We start from the raw sequence: 17078 nt of genomic DNA, 5'->3' as shown, positions 1-17078 counted from the left end.
TTCCATAGTTCAAGGTGTTCCACTGTGAATGCCTCAGAGACCCCTCCCAAACTAACAAGAGCAGTCGAGTACTGAGCAAAAATCAGTCTCCCAGGGCTTTGTCTACAATGCTGCGGTGTAGACACTACTTAAGCAGATAGGAGGGTTTCTCCTGTCAGGATAGGTAATCTACACCTCTGAGAGGAAGCAGCTAGGTTGTTGGAAGAATTCTTCCATCAACCCAGAGTTGTCTGCCAGGGGCTAAGGTGGCTTAACTATGTCACTCAAGGGTGATTTTTCAAACCCTTGAGTGACGTAGCTGGGTCAACCTAACTTTTAAGTATAGACCAGGCCTCAAATACACACCAAGTCCTTTAGAACTCTCAAGATTAAAAACCAGGATTTTGAAATGAACCTGTTCTTCAATGTGGAGACCAACATAGAATATACAGTTTTGGCATGATTTATCCCTGTAGCTTGGACTAGGTATAATTTCCTTGTGCTTTCAGAATCAGTTCAAGGTAGAAGTAGTAATCCATTATAGTATAGATCTGTGGCTATATCGGCATCAAAGTAAAAGCACAGTCAGCCTTCAGGACAATAAAAGATGGGGAAAAAAGCATTCTTAACCACTGCTATTACTACTTGAGTGTCCATGAAAAGTGATGATATAGGGCCTGATCAAATGCTCACTGAAGTAAAAAAAATCCAATTGATTTCAACAGGAATTGGATCAGATTCTCTAAATGCTTTCGGGCAGGAACCATTTCCCTCACATTTGTTTATTAAGAACCTAGAACACTGTGGGACTATAAACATGGTGCATAAATGATAATATTTAGTTGTCAAATGACTCCGAATTTGGACACCACCTTGACAACAGGAGGGGAGGTGCCCTCCTTTAACAGCAAGAACAATTCTTGCTAGGTCTTCAAAAGGTTAACTTTGCCTGTAGTCACCTCTGTGTTTCCTGGACTAAGACAGCTATTTTATCATCTGGGTCCTTCTTTCAGGACCTTCTGATTCACTCAGACAGTGGGATAGCAAGGAAACAGCACTATTTGTAGTTAGTGAGGAGGTTACTAGATAGCATGCAAGAGAAGCAACAGAGAATTTTGAATGTTATTCAATACCTATAAAGATCTTGAGAATCCTTTGATTTCCTGCATACTTGCAGGATGGAGGACTCTATCCGGGGAAATAATGACTTTGAAAAGATTTGGGAGTCATGGTGGATAATCAGCTGAACATGAGCTCCCAGTGTGAGCTTCCCAAGTGCACGCATAAACAGGGGAATCTCGAGTAGGAGTAGAGAAGCTATTTTGTCTCTCTGTTTGGCACAAGTGTGACCGTTTTGGGAATACTGTACAGAATACTGGAAATTAGGTGTAAATTCTTAATGGTGAGAGTAATTAACCATTGGAACAATTTACCAAGGGTCATGGTGGATTCTCCATCACTGACAATTTAAAATCAAGATTTTTTTTTTCTAAAAGATATGCTCTAGGAATTATTTTGGGGAAGTTCTATGGCCTGTATTATTATACAGGAGGTCAGACCAAATGACCACAATGGTCCTTTCTGGCCTTAGACTCATAGAATCAATAAATCTATAAAATATTCTCTCTATACCTGCAATAGGCTGTCAAAAGCTGGTTTAGCACTTCAACAAACTCCAGTTCCAGGTACGTAGCCAGTGATTTTCACCAACTCAGTGGTTTGACTTTCTTTAAAATTTTAACAGCAAACAGGTAATGCTTAATATTTTTTTAAAATATTGAAATGATTTTAATCGATTACAGTAAATGTAGGCCTTTAACATGTTATTTAAAATTATAATTTTAAACAGCTTTATTTTTAAAAGGTAAGCTGTGTTTAAATATAAAATCAGCTTGAAATTTAAAAAATCTGTTTTTTTATTTAAAAAAAATCATCGATTTTTGTCCACCCACTTTGTAAATATTATGAAAAATAACGAATTAAAACAAATGATTAAAACTGACTGGATTCTTAGGCAGACAGACAGAATCCGACCTAAAGAAAGAGGGGTTTAAGACCCAGTGTATTTTCTTGAAATCTCACATTAAAGCCTGCCATTTTATATTCCAGAACTGACAAGCAGGAAGACCAGACTTGTTGGTCTGACAAGTTTCAGAATGTTATTTGTCTATACTGTTTACAAATCATTTTGAGGAAGTAAAGAAATTGGACCAGTCTGTCCTGTTTCTTTCTGTATAAACTGCTAGGAGAAACACATTAGGCATTTTAGAGCCCAAATCTACTGCCATGTAGCAAATTTGTAGATTTAATCATCACTGAATAAATTCTAGATATAGCCAATGATTTTGTTGAAGTCTTTCTACCTTAAAAAAAAAAATTAAGACTAAGTATGGTGCCTTTTTGTTTTCGTTAGTGAAACAAAAAGAAAAAATAAATTTAGGTGTGGTGTGACGTTCTTTTCATTTGTGCTAAAACTGGTATGTCGAGTCCCTTTCTGTGAACAAAAGCATTGCGCCCTATTGCTCTCTCATGAGGAAATACTACTGGGAACAGGTCTGTGAGCGGGAACACTTCTTGTGGTTAACCCTTGTGGAATTTTACCTAAGATTATTCTATCAGAGGTAAAACGTGCTCCTCTTTTACCTCCCTCAGCAACTGCCCCAAAATCTGTAGACTCCCCAACTCCACATGGATATCAGGGAATCAGCTCTTGGACCTCCTGTCCTGCCCCAGCTTGCAGCTGCATGTGAAGTAGCCATTTGGGGGGAATTCCACAGTGCAGAGGGAACTCCATGTAGACTGGTTTTGATGCACATCCCAAGAATTCCTGATCCTCTATCCTCCTGATCCCAGGGAGAAACTTCCAGGCGGTCCCAGAAAGAGGGAGATTAACTTCCCTTCCAAGTAGGCAGGGAGAGGATCCTGCTGGCACAGACCAAGGTGGGTATAAGGCAAACATATGAGCCCCAGTCCTCTCTGCCCAATTGCATTTAGATAGATGTTCAAGACAAATGTTCAAAATGCTAGAGCTCCTGGTAAAACCTAACTCTCTCATAGACCGGGTATTTTAGAAGTATCGAGCTTTTTTAATGATAAAATAAATGAACATAAGGAATATATACTTTTACCTGTGTTAAATATTCAATTACATATATAACTTCATCAATTTCATGGAAAATCTAATCCAAATCTTTTCACTTTTTTTTTTTTTACCGCTACGTTTTTAGAAATGCTCAAACTGGGTCAAATACAGCCTAGAATAGCAAACCTGTATTTAGAAAAACTAAACAATATCTTTGGATATAAACGGAGAGAAGAAGTTTTTCCCCTCCTTCCTACTCTTTGAGGGCAACGTGTTCAGTAAAGATTGCCTAAGTTTAAAAATAGACAATGTTATTTGTCCAAACAACAACGTTATTTGTTTCAACCCAAACAAAATAGCACTAAGCACCGCAATTTAAAATTTCCTGGCAATTCCCTTGCTTATATATAGATTAATCTTAATACATTTAAGCACTACACCTTATTTCCTAGCAGGAATAATTATTAATAATAGTTTTATCTACATTAGAACAATATTAATTTTAAAAGTGAGGACTCTTGATGTGCTTTTATCATCTTCTCTGTTTTTATAAGGGTTCAACTATTTGGTTACTATTTCATCCATCATCAAAAGGAAATAATTAACAAAGTAGCACAAGCTCCATACTAAACCCAAGCCTAAAGTCAACCTGACTGGTGTCAAAGAGAACAAAGCACTCCAGAAATTACTGAGTTACCTTGTCTTTCTTAATGATTTTTTCCAGCAGAGGTACATTTAAGCCCCAAGAATCTGTGCTATAATAGATGTTTAACATATTTATCAATAATCTGAGAAGGGGATGATTACCTGGCAAAATCTGCAGATAATAAAAAATTATTTAAATTTGCCAAGACTAGAGAAGACTGTGAGGAATTCCAGAGGGACCTAACAATGATAGGAAAATGGGCAGCACAATGGCAGGTGAAATTCAGTGTTGACGGACATGTATAATGAGAACATCCACAGCTACATCAGATCAGATAACAATATTAAAGGGATATAAGACCTCATGATTCAGGGCTTAAAACTAACTACTAACTGCCTGGGTTCATGAATTAAGCTTTCCCAAGGGCAGGTTATCATGCAATCATTGAAACCAAAGGGACAGTATCAAATTAAGTTTCAGACACGGACAACTCACAACACAGCTTTACCTAGGAAAGCACTAGATCTCCCTTAGTGTTACCATATTTCCTTGCAAGAGCCCATCCTTCTGGGACTCAAATCAGAAAAATAGCAAGAAACCAAGTCTAAAATAGCTATACAACCCACCTAAATTAACTGATGAGAGCTTTTTTAAAAGGTGCCCAAGTGCACATAAAAAGTTGGCAAGATTAGTTCTTCTCTCACTCACACTATCAATAGCACTGGTTAAAGAACCTCCTCTTTAAAAGTAGATGAAAATACAAATTGATCCTTCCCTGTGCATGAGGGCATCAACCTCAAGTGTAACACACACCAGAACACATGTTCAACATGAGTGTAAAGAAAAATAAAAGCCACATTTCTCCTTTCATTACTTTCTCTAGCTTTGCTATGTAGCTTTCCAGAATGTTACACCGCGGCCTCAAATAAGTCACTGGTACCAAATCAGTTGCAGCAGAACCAAAAGTACAGGCCCAAACTGAATTGAAGAATAATTTTTTCCAGTTAATTCACTAATTACCTTTTGTTTTACCATGGACTCCATTCAACTTATATCCCTCCCTCCAGTGACGTTTCTTCTACCCCAGTCTATTGTTTTAAATTCACGGGTACACCTCTGCCCAGTCAATCATTAATTTTCTTTGACGCAAGCTTTATCAACAACTCCCTAACACAAATTAGTTGATGAAACAACCACTCCCCTCTCACTCTTTCAGGGAAATGTGTTTCTTCATTGTATTTTCGGTTAAATCACAAATACTCTTTGTTTAGCAGGCTCGAGAAATGGCCTCAGTTTGGCTTTTAGTCTCCCTCTGAAAATTCAAAAAAACAAACGAACAAAAAAACAAGTAAAACCAATAAACTCTCCATAATTAAAAGTTTCAATGGAAATCCTGAAAATACTGTGCTTCTTAATGATAATTTTAGTAAATAAAGTGCAAGTTTCACAATGGAACTGCCTTTTCTAATTTGCTGAATGAAGTTACTGTTTGCACAGAATTGCTTGGCAATACATGATATGTAAAAACTACAAATAAATATTGAGTTATTTTTGTATTAACTGAATGGATAATAGTGGAGTTCTTTAAAAACATCAAAGATCTAGTACAGGGGTAGGCAACCTATGGCACATGTGCCGAAGGCGGCACATGAGCTGATTTTCAGTGGCACTCACACTGCCCGGGTCCTGGCCACTGGTCCATTGGGTTCTGCATTTTAATTTAATTTTAAATGAAGCTTCTTAAACATTTTAAAAACCTTATTTACTTTACATACAACAATAGTTTAGTTATATTTTATAGACTTATAGAAAGAGACCTTCTAAAAACGTTAAAATGCATTACTGGCACTCGAAACCTTAAATTAGAATGAATAAATGAAGACTCGGCACACCACTTCTGAAAGATTGCCGACCCCTGATCTAGTAGAAGAGGAGGAGGAGAAGTATGCATCCAGTTCTGCTGTAAGGGCTCAATCCTGCAAGGTGCTTCAAACTCTGGCCTTAACCCTGCAGAGCATTTCAGTCTCTATTTAACATTAATTGTGTGCCACTTAATGCAATTAAAATTGAGCATGTGCTTAAGTGGTTTACTGGATTGCTGGCAGAGTATTTAGCACCTAGCAGAACAGAGCAATACCTACAGCTTCTTCATATTGAATAAATCACAGGGTAGAATTTTATAAAATTCAACAAAGGAGGTAATTAAGATCATGTGAATAGGAGCAGATATAGAACTGAAACATTTTTATCTCTAGTATTCTCACTTTGATTGTGAGGAATCATGTATGCATGTGCATACACACAAAAAACTCTCCAAACATGGACACATTCCCCTGTCTTTTCTGATTTGGTGTCTAAAGTGTACCAATAAAAACTATTTAAAGTTAGTTTTATTTAACTTCATGACTAAAAATAAACTTAAAACACAACAGTAAATCATGCAAAAATATCTTCACAAGGCCACAGCATGCCAGCATGTTCCTTTTAAGAACAGACACCTGAAGTCCTACTTAGCCCTAGTCTACACTACGAGTTTAGGTCCAATTTAGCAGCGTTAGATCAATTTAACCCTGCACCAGTACACACAACAAAGCCATTTTTGTCGACTTAAAGGGCTCTTAAAATCGATTTCTGTACTCCTCCCCGACGAAGGGATTAGCACTGAAATCGACCCTGCTGGGTCGAATTTGGGGTAGTGTGGACGCAATTCGACGGTATTGGCCTCCAGGAGCTATCCCAGAGTGCTCCATTGTGACCGCTCTGGACAGCACTCTCAACTCAAATGCACTGGCCAGGTAGACAGGAAAAGCCCCGCGAACTTTTGAATTTCGTTTGGCCAGCGTGGTGAGCTGATCAGCACAGGTGACCATGCAGAGCTCATCAGCAGAAGTGACCATGGAGTCCCAGAATCGCAAAAGAGCTCCAGCATGGTCCGAACGGGAGGTACTGCATCTGATTGCTGTATGGGGAGACGAATCCATGCTATCCGAACTCGGTTCCAAAAGACGAAATGCCAGAATATTTGAAAAAATCTCCAAGGGCATGAAGGACAGAGGTTATAACAGGGACCTGCAGCAGTGCCGCGTGAAACTTAAGGAGCTCAGGCAAGCCTACCAAAGAACCAGAGAGGCAAACGGCCCTCCAGGTCAGAGCCCCAGACATGCTGCTTCTATGATGAGCTGAATGCCATTCTAGGGGGTGCCCCTACAACTACCCCACTCCTGTGCTTCCCTCCTCCTCCATCCCTCCCGGGCTACCTTGGCAGCTATCCCCCCATTTGTGTGACGAATTAATAAAGAATGCATGAATGAAAGAATCTGGAATATAAAACCCTATCCACGGAATTCCCTTAGAACCTTCGCTCTGTCTCCTGCTTCCACTAGAGAGTGGACTTCTGCTCTTAACAGACTCTCATTAAAAGGATCACTGAAGCGGGAAAAAGGCAGGAGTTTTGGGAGAGGTATTGTATTGAAGTAAATAGAATAGCCCCTCTGAATGATTTCCAGGATCCATCTGTCTGTCACTATGGCACTTCAGCTGTTGAAGGAATGGAAATGTCTGTTTCCAAAGAGGGGAGGGGCAGGGAGATGAGGTTGAGGGATTAAGATTGGTCTAATGCTCTCAGGTGTCTTGTCAAACCTTAGGTCCAAGGTCTGCCATGGAAGACAAGGAAGTTGCTGGTTTACTCTTCATCCGAAGTTTATAGATTTTCTTCCTTTGTTGTTGTTGCAGAGGAGGAGATTGTTGATGGAACTGCCATCTCTGCATGTAGTTGGAGGATAAAGAAGAACAAAAGTATTGTTGTTTAGTCTATGTAAAGGCTGGAATACCAAATCTTCTGACTGGTTGGTAGATCCAAGAGATTTAGCTGTGCATTTACCATCCTTCAGCTTTTCTAGAACTTGGTCTGTCCTTGTACTGAACAGACCATCTCCCTCAAATGAAACGTCTTCCACATGTGTTCTCATTTTTAATGGAAGCCCAGTATCTCAGCTACAAATCTCAGAGAAGTCAAATGATCCTCTTAAAGCATCCTTGGATACTAACTGACCTTAAGAGATCAGGACATTCACCAGCTTCTTTTGGTCTTCAGGAAGGGTTATGATGAAAGTGGCCATCTTCTTCCACAGGTGGTAATGATACCTGGACTTTGAGGCTTGGTAATTAGAAACCATAATGCCCAGGTATGATGAAGAAAGGACCCTTCTGCTTAGGAAGACAAGCTTTTTCCCTTCTCTGTAAGACTAGGTGGAGTGTACCTATCCTTCTTTTGTTCTTTGGACAGTTGTGATGGTTCTCATGGTACCCCGGATTATGAGTCCTCTTGCTACCATCCCATCAGTGTGAGGGAGTCTTGCTTGAGTTTACCTGGATATCAGTTCCCTAACAGCACCAGTCTGTTAGCCATTCAAACACTTTCCTCTGGGCTATGCCAGCCCTCACTTATCTTGCAGATTAACAATAGGTGTGCCCCAGTCCCAAGTCCTTTTGAAGCACTCCCCCTGTGATGTCCAGCCCCTGACACTGGTTACTCACAGAAAAAAACAGGTCTGCTGTCCCCAAAGGAACAATACACACATCAGTTTTTAAAGATTCAGCTCAGGGCCAGCACTTTACACCACAGCACTGAGATATTTATAGTGAAAACAAATATGCATTTATTATCAAAGTCTAGAGATTAAGAAGATAGTGAGCAAAGATATTGGAAGCAAATGGATACATATAAAATAAAATCATAACAAGCTTTCTAAAGACTAAAAGTAACTATTAGGTTAATCTCTTGTCTAAAGAAATTTATCTCACCCAAAGTTTTCTGCAGCATCTTCAACCAAGGTTGGCTGATATCCCATTTTCATGAATGTAAATGTACTTCCTGTTTACTTCCTAGGTGCAGGATAAGGTGGTGTGTCTTATTTGCTTCCTACGTATAACCCCAACCTTCATTTTCTGTATTCCAAGATAGGACAATCACTTGTGGCTTGTTCTTCCTGTGCAGTTTCCATGTTGAGTTCACATCTCTAGGTTAGCATGTGATTTTGTATGTAAACAGGCACCCATTGTGTTAGCTTACAATGCCAACAGAGTGATATATATGTCTTACCTACTGTCTGGAGGAAAGCTTCTTTTTCATCACTGCCTTGATACAGATTTCAAAACCATATTTTCAGCACATAAACAACTCTTTTTAGTTAAATAAACTACTTGTTTTTACTATAAACATATTTACGTGCTGTGTCTTAAGTGAATGTAACTGGTATGCTGGGATGCATTGTTCCCTTGGGAGCAGAAGATCTGGAAATTCTGTGAGTGCCCAGTGGATCAGGTGCTGGGTGCTCCAGGGGGATTCTTGGATGACTCAGGGATTAGAATATGCCTATCGTTAACCTGCACAGAGAGAGAAGGGCCTGTGGAAGCAGTGATTGTGTTGCAGAACTGGCCCACAGCAGGCACAGACAAGGCTTCCTCACGCTAAGGGCAGGTGGTAGCAAGGTACCTAAACACTGGGTATCCCTGGGAAGTGTCACATTGTCTCTAGCACCTTTTGTGGCAATTTTCTATGATATGCTCATTACATTAGAGGTCTGAGCGTTCTTTCAGGAGTTGCTAACACCATGGCCATTTGTTTTTTATTTTGGTTCCAAAGGTGGTCTTGGAATAGAAGTCACGGAATCCGAGGGAGTCCTGGTGTACAGAGTTGCTCTGCTAAGAGAGGCCAACTCCTGTGACATTTCTTTATTCATAATGAGAGGTGGCGGGTGCCAAGGATTGCATTTCTGAGACCTGGTTCTGCTAACAAAGGCCAACACCTGCAGGGGCCTGATTGCCTGGCTGGTCAGATCTGATGGCTATGGATCCTTCGGTACTGTGGTGACGGGTTTTAACATGGTAGTGCAGGCCAGAACTTTGGATGGGATCTTAATAATGCTCTTTGTCCCCTGAAGTTACTGGGGCTTAAGTAAGCCTATCTGTACTCATGCATCTCAATTACTAAGAACTGGAGAGCTTGGCTGCTAAGGCTTGGAGCTGGTTTTAACACTCATTATAAGCTCTTGGGGTGAATGTACTGCATATAGCCAGTAACATGGAAATTAACCTTCCAAGCAAGCCAGACACCTAACATGGGCATCTGAAGCCAGAAATATGGCAGGACAAGAAGCCCACCTTTTAAATCCTGTTCTTTTCCCATTTGGATCCACCATCAGATCTGCAGATCCATGCCAAGGCATGGAAACCAACTAAAATGAACAAAATGAAGAAATAAAGAACTTTATAAAAGGAGTTTAATTTAGAAGGCTAATCCTACACTGAAAGCTAGCTAAGGCACTGCATCTTGAGTCGATGATTTTGGAGTGGAGCCATCCAGTGAGGTTCCTGGTCCCTCAGCAGCAGCGGTGGTAAGGAGCTGAGGCAGTCGGAGTGCCATACCCACTTGTATAAGCTCGCCCTCAGAACACTCAGGAACAGGGAGGGGAGTGGCAGGAGGGACAGAAGATCACTCCAGCAGGCACTGCTACAAGAAGGTTCAACCATCACAGCTGCACCGCCAACACATCCCATGAGTGGAAATGCATAGAGGCCACTCAAAGAAGAATACACTCTTCCACAGAGATACGTAGAGAGGAACCTCACAGAGCTTCTCTATCATTAGATGCCTGAGAGAGAGAGAGAGTGTAGTTAGAGGCCTGCAGAAGATTTGGTCACCCGCGCTGGTGGATCCCAGGAATCTGCACAGATCAGTCCATCCCTGGTGCTCCACAGGCTTCCCTTCTCCCAAGGCACCATGAATCATATACGCTAAGGAAGCACAATCCTATGCAAAACTCCCTGCCAGATGGCTTACAGGTGCAAGTATTTTACTCTTAAAGATGCGGTGGTACAAATGAGAGAGGGGGAAAAAATGGAGAAGGAGAGGTGAATGTTGTGAACAGCAGCGTCCCTTCCACCACTTATCTCCATGGAACTCCAGTAGAGGGATTTGCATGGGATCAGGGAATGACACTGCTGTAAAGATAGAATTCTCCCCTTTGGCAGAATCTCACAATCTCTCCTCTAGGCTTATGAAGCAAATTGGATGGTTTGACCTCAAAACATTACCCATAATGGTAAATACAAAGCACAGTAGCACAGAGGGCTAGGGATTTAATTATGAGATCTGAGTATCTTCTTCCAAGATTACAATCAACAGCTTTTCTATATTCTGTGGTCTCATAAGTCAGTTTTTTACAAACTTTGTGAAAGCTGAACCCCCTTGGAAAGGACTGAAACCAACCATACACCCCCTGTGATTCCAACATGTGTTGTTAAAGGCCTACCCATCTTAATTTTACATCTTCCATATCCTCTCCCTTCTGGCTAGTCCTTCCCATCCTTCTAAGAGAGGACTCCATTCAAAATTGTTAGGGGTCTGCAAATAAAAAAAAAACACTTATCCAAAGTAGTTACACTTTACTGGGGGTGGGGGATTACCCATAGCAAATGAAGACTGATGCAAGACCAATATATAGTAACTTTGATGCCTGGACTTTACTTCAAAGAACGGGGATGAGTTGCAGAGGAAACAAGTAGTCTCCAGTCAAATTCAACGTCTATGTGCAAGTATACCCCCTGCTGCTCTTCAACACAAAGAATTTGTAGTTTCTGTAAAAGCAATTAGAAACATTCTTCTCTGAAGCCAGAGGAAAAACCCAGAATCTGGACAAGGTTAACATTGAAAACAAAAACAAAACCCCTAAAACTATTTATTTTCTTGATCTATATATATTCTGTGGTGAAATAATCTCACCAAATAGAACATATTGAATATAATGAGCGTGGCTTAAATTAGAAATGATTTGACAACTTGGTGTGCATCACTGTGTAACATTAAAAAAGTGCATTCAGACCGATGTATCTCATTAATTTACACCAACTACATATATATACACACACCAAACTTATACCAAACCACATACATATGATAATCAAGTTGCATGGTAATCAGAGATTACTGCACTGATGTGCAGAAAACACAGGTCTGAAAATAGAGTTGCACTGCAAAACAGGGGAGGAAACCCAAAGAAATTGCCACATTAATGCCAACTTTTTCTTGCTAATAAGTAGGACTGCCTCAAAAATAAATATTAAAAAAATAGCACACAATAACTAACTTTTTAGGTGGACAGGTATCTTACTTTCTCTCTGGAATTTTTGTTACTAATTAGGAAGAGGACTTTCTTGGAATAAAGTCTCAGGCCTCATGCAAAATGAAAACCAAGCCTATACAAAAATAAATAAATAAATAAAAATCATGGTATTACACGCAATAAAAAAAATCTAAAAAATTCATTTACAACTGATCAATTAAAAAAACCTCTGTTCTATTAGCAGTAGGCTAATTTGGCTACATGCAATGATTTTAAAAGGTAAGAAAATAATGAGAGTATCAGCTGCAGCACTTTATCACCCTCTTCTGGCCCTTTTGCACTATGCAGTTAATGTCATTCATCTATCTGTAACTAGGTGTAAAGTAATATATATTCTGCTTACTGTATTTTTCACTCATGCATCTGATGAAGTGGGTTTAGCCCATGAAAGCTTATGCCCAAATAAATTTGTTAGTCTCTAAGGTGCCACAAGGACTCCTCATTGTTTAAGGTGTAAAGTGGATTTTACACAAGAACATGTGTGAATTTGAAGAGGTGAGGGAATCAATGATGAAAAATATGTAGCATATTAAAAATAGATCTGTATAACAACAACATTACTGAACATTTAATGCACAAGCTTACCTTTTGATACAGAGGGCAGGCTCGGTCTCTAAATTTGTAAGGACAAAATACCCCCTCTCCAATCCACTCTGTTCATCTAGTTTCCATAATATGGATTTCTAGTGCATGGAGTCTCACATGGATCTTCTATTCACATAAATGACAGTTCCACATACGGAACATGTGAAGAATGTTTCTTTTTAGAACACCTCTCACTGTAACAGCTAGGTGTTTATTTTTTGTTTGCTTGTTTGTTTTTTTGGGGGGGAGGGTTGTTTGTTTAACAAAAATATATATATATAAACCATCCACAAAAGGTAGCAGCACTATCCAACCAAAAACAAAGACAAATGAAACCCAGAAGTTAGACATAAGTTAAGCAAAATACGAACATCACACATTGTGTTATGGACAGCCAGCCAGTGTGGTTTCCAGAAACAGGGCCCCTCAACTGAGAAAGCCCTAAAGCTGAGATACACAGAACTGACACTCCAAGAACCTAAAAACAGAGTGTCTCAGATGACCTTAACTGTCACAACAAGGGAGAGGTAGTCTCAGAAAGGTAACTATCATACTTCCAGTCAGATAGAGAAGAATCCACCAATATTAGTATATAAAAAAAGGCAGTGATCTTAAATTTCTGCGTTGGCTCTTACTATTCTTCCTTATCAAATTCAAATTTCTCATCTTCAAAGTGCTCCACAATTCTGTACCTGCCTACATCTGTCTTTGCATCTTCCTACCAGTCCCTATCCTCACACTTCATGCTCATTACCTTGTTGCTGCTTTAGGTTCTTCCTCCACTTCCCATGTCTGGAATAACCTCACACTAGTTTACGCCAAGCTCCCTCTATCTTAAATTTCAAGAAACTCCTAAAACCCACCTCTTCTGTGAAACATTCTGTGACCTAATGGCCACATGTCTCTCTATGTATGTTTTGTTTGTATTTCCTCACACCTTTATATTCTAAACTCTTCAATGCAACTATGACTTCTTTGATATTAAGCTACTCCTGTACAGCAGTGGGTACATTTATTGTGATTTGTACATGATAATAATAGTCTCCAAGAGACTGATTGCTGTTTGGGGGAGAAGGCAGGACTAGGTAGCCGCATAAGGCTAAAAATCAGCTTTATTTATCTGTCTAGTGAAGGAGAAATGCTTTTGAGTAGAGAGCACTCTGTGATTGCAACTCCCCAGAAGTCAACCAAGCTGCTTGCAATAGAGCAGCCACTGAGGAAGTATGTCTGTCCCATATATACGTTATGGGGACTTCACATGTACACAGAAAGGAAAATGACTTTTTAAAGGAGCTAAAAAGCTCCCAGCTAAGGCAAAATGGCCTTTAAAAAAAAAAAAATCTATCAGCCAAGTTTACAGTATTAGTCAAATTAAGACTACCACTCACGTCTTAAATCTTTACTTGCAATTAAAAAAAAACAAACAAACTGGCCAACTTATCATTTTACTATATGATTGTGACCGATATGGCCATTTCCTGTAATATCTTTGGGAGAGTTTACCGTATTAAGTTTATGTATAATTGTAGGACAGGAATTACAGTAGAACCTCAGAGTTATGAACACCTCAGGAATGGAGGTTGTTCCTAACTCAGAAACGTTCATAACTCTGAACAAAACGTTATGGTTGTTCTTCCAAAAGTTTACAGCTGAACACTGACTTAATACACCTTTGAAACTTGACTATGCAGAAGAAACTGTTGCTTTTAACCATTTTAATTTAAATGAAACAAGCACAGACAGTTTCCTTACCTTGTCAAATCTTTTTTTTTAAATTTCCCCTTTATTATTTTAGCAGTTTACGTTTAACACAGTACTGTACTTGCTATCTGGGAGTGGGGCTGCTGCATGATTGCATACTTCCAGTTCCAAATGAGGTGTATGGTTGATTGGTCAGATTACAACTCTGGTGTTCATAAGTCTGAAGTTCTACTGTATATGTAATTCCATCGGGGAGGGTGACCACAGCCACAGCTCCTCCATGAACTAAGAACAGTGTGTGTGTGGGAGGGGGGTGATTTGGAAATTCACTCAGGTTGTAACACCTCCAGAGAAGTACCATCACTTGTAGAGGCTAGTTCAAACTAGATTCTCCAGAGACCAACAGACAAAGAAAGGATTTTGGATAAATAGCCTGAGTTTAAACTGACTCGGGGCCTTCCTTCTGACCCAGCAAAAGAACAGGACCATCTGTCCAAGGAGGCCCCCAATCCTTCATGGGAAGGGTTGGAAGGACTTAGGCCTACTGAGGCCCCATAAGACTGATGGGTGACCTCTGGTGAGCTTATTAGCATGCATATAGGAACTTTTATAATTTTTAATTTGATTTCTTTGTAATGCTTTCATTTTAAGAATAAATATGCTTACTTATAAAGGGCTCTGCGATAACATAACTACTGGCAATTACACTGTTCAAAGCCTTCAAAGAGAAAGCAAAGTGCAGACACTGGCTTGGCTTGTTTAGGCTGTCTGGCTTGCTGGGACTATCACAGTGTAAGCAGGGAACTGTGTAACCTGGAAAAGCCTCAGTCAGGAGGGAGATGCACACGGATCTCTACCCAAGAGAGGTAACAGCTGAGGAGCCTAGAGGGGGTTCTCTCAAGGGACCATGAAGGGAGAATACAGGTACAGTTGCCCTGAATTGTAACAATGACTATGTGTGGGGCGGAAATGAGTTTCAAGATTAGAGTTAGAGTTTTAAGATTTGGATTATTAGAGCATTATATCAGATGTATGTAATAAAACTGAGACCAGCTTATGAAAACTGTGCAGCTCATCAAGGCTATCAACCAGTACAGGAATCAAAGTTCGGCCTAAACCAGAAGCCCCCATCCATACAATCCCAATCTTGAAGAATCTTCACATCTGGATTCACAGTCCAGCCCACATGATCACAATAAATTTAAAAACATAGCTCACCTTGATATGAATTAAAGCTCCAAAACACATATTTTCAGTAGTTTCAAAAGTAATTACTACTTTGTCCATTATTTTCTGACATTCATATTCTTCCTTCAAAGCCATTACTGCTGGCAGGAGGATTTTGTGTTTGTTTTTTTAAATTGTGTTTCTAATACAACTTCACCCTTTCATTTTTTCCACATCTGATATTCTTGTTCTGAACTGTAAGTTGTAGAAGTTATTTCCTCCAGAATTTGGCTGTTTGTAACACTGCTGGTTATGGCTTCTGTGCTTGTTCAGTAACTGACAGCTTACGCAACACAGCTCATCTGCCTAGCAACAGTCAGGGTGGGGTTCAAAACAGAGAAACTACTCCAGTAACATTTTGCAAATGTGAAATTAGAGAGAGAGATGCAGGAACTGACTGTTTCTTTACAATGGAAAAAGACATTACTCTCACCCTTCCTTTATGAAGCATGTTATTTTCTTCAGAAATGTAACATAGGAGAATGAATGAAGTTAAAATATCTCCCTCCCCAAAAAAGTGTGATTAATATAATGTTAAGACTATAATATATGCTTAGATAACCACAAATAATGCATACAGAGGAGTAAGGATAATGACCGTTTGAAGTGAGTATTATCCGTGCTAACTCTCCCCCCTCCCCTTTAAATCCTGAATAAGATTTCAATTTATCTAGTTACCATGCCTGAAAATTTTCTTATTACCAGGTATTTGCTGTTAGACATTTACAAAGCACCTTTAGTATCTACAGGCTGACATGGTAATAAAAAAGAATAAGATAAAATCAAAGATCATACATTTGGATGGTGAAAATTGAGATAATGGATATGAATCTTTGATTTTTAAAAGGTTGAAATCATTTTCTCTATTCACTGAAGTCAAGAGGAAAAACTGATGAGGTAAAATTGACATTATTTATGGACTGAATGATGGGTACTTTGTGAAAGAATTAAGGTCAGGACTAAAAGTCTAGTATCAGATTGAATTTTAAAAAATACAAACATGACTTCTTCATAAAATATATGAATTGTTGCATAACCCAGTTTATTCTCTTGTTGCACATTACTTTCAATTCTGATTCTGTAACATTATTCACAGTGAATTCTTCCTTTTAAAAAGGTTCATTTTACATATGTCCAAAAGCCGGCTCATCACCTGAGTAGGATCACACTTAACTAGGAAAGATCTCCATCTATGTTTCATTTTGTTTTACAGGATATTTTTTTTAGCATGTTTCTGAAAGTATTTTCTAGTATAGGAGAAACTAAGGCCTTGGCTACACTCGGGACCGCGAGTGTAGTCGCGCCGCCAGCGCTGCAAGACAGCTCTCGCAGCGCTGTATGTACTCCACCTCTCCGAGGGGAATAGCTTGCAGCGCTGCAGGCTCTGATTACACTGGCGCTTTACAGCGCTGTACTCGCTGCGCTCAGGGGGGTGTTTTTTCACACCCCTGAGCACAGCAAGTTGCAGCGCTGTACAGCGCCAGTGTAGCCAAGGCCTATGCAGATGTTTGTGTCTATTGCATATTTGTCAACATGTTTGCAAATGTAACAATAATTTTCGTTTTAATGTAATTTCCATCCCAGAATATTAGTTTCTCATGCACAACTGCTGAAATAAAAATTTTTCTAATAGATAGACTCCTTTTTACAGTAGGAAACTCCTGTTGTGTGTAAA

This window comes from Terrapene carolina, unplaced genomic scaffold (genome assembly GCF_002925995.2).
Source record: "Terrapene carolina triunguis isolate 2854851 unplaced genomic scaffold, T_m_triunguis-2.0 Scaffold139, whole genome shotgun sequence".
Lineage (NCBI taxonomy): Eukaryota > Metazoa > Chordata > Testudines > Emydidae > Terrapene > Terrapene triunguis.
The sequence above is the reverse complement of the archived record's forward strand: the minus strand, read 5'-3'. Positions refer to the sequence as shown.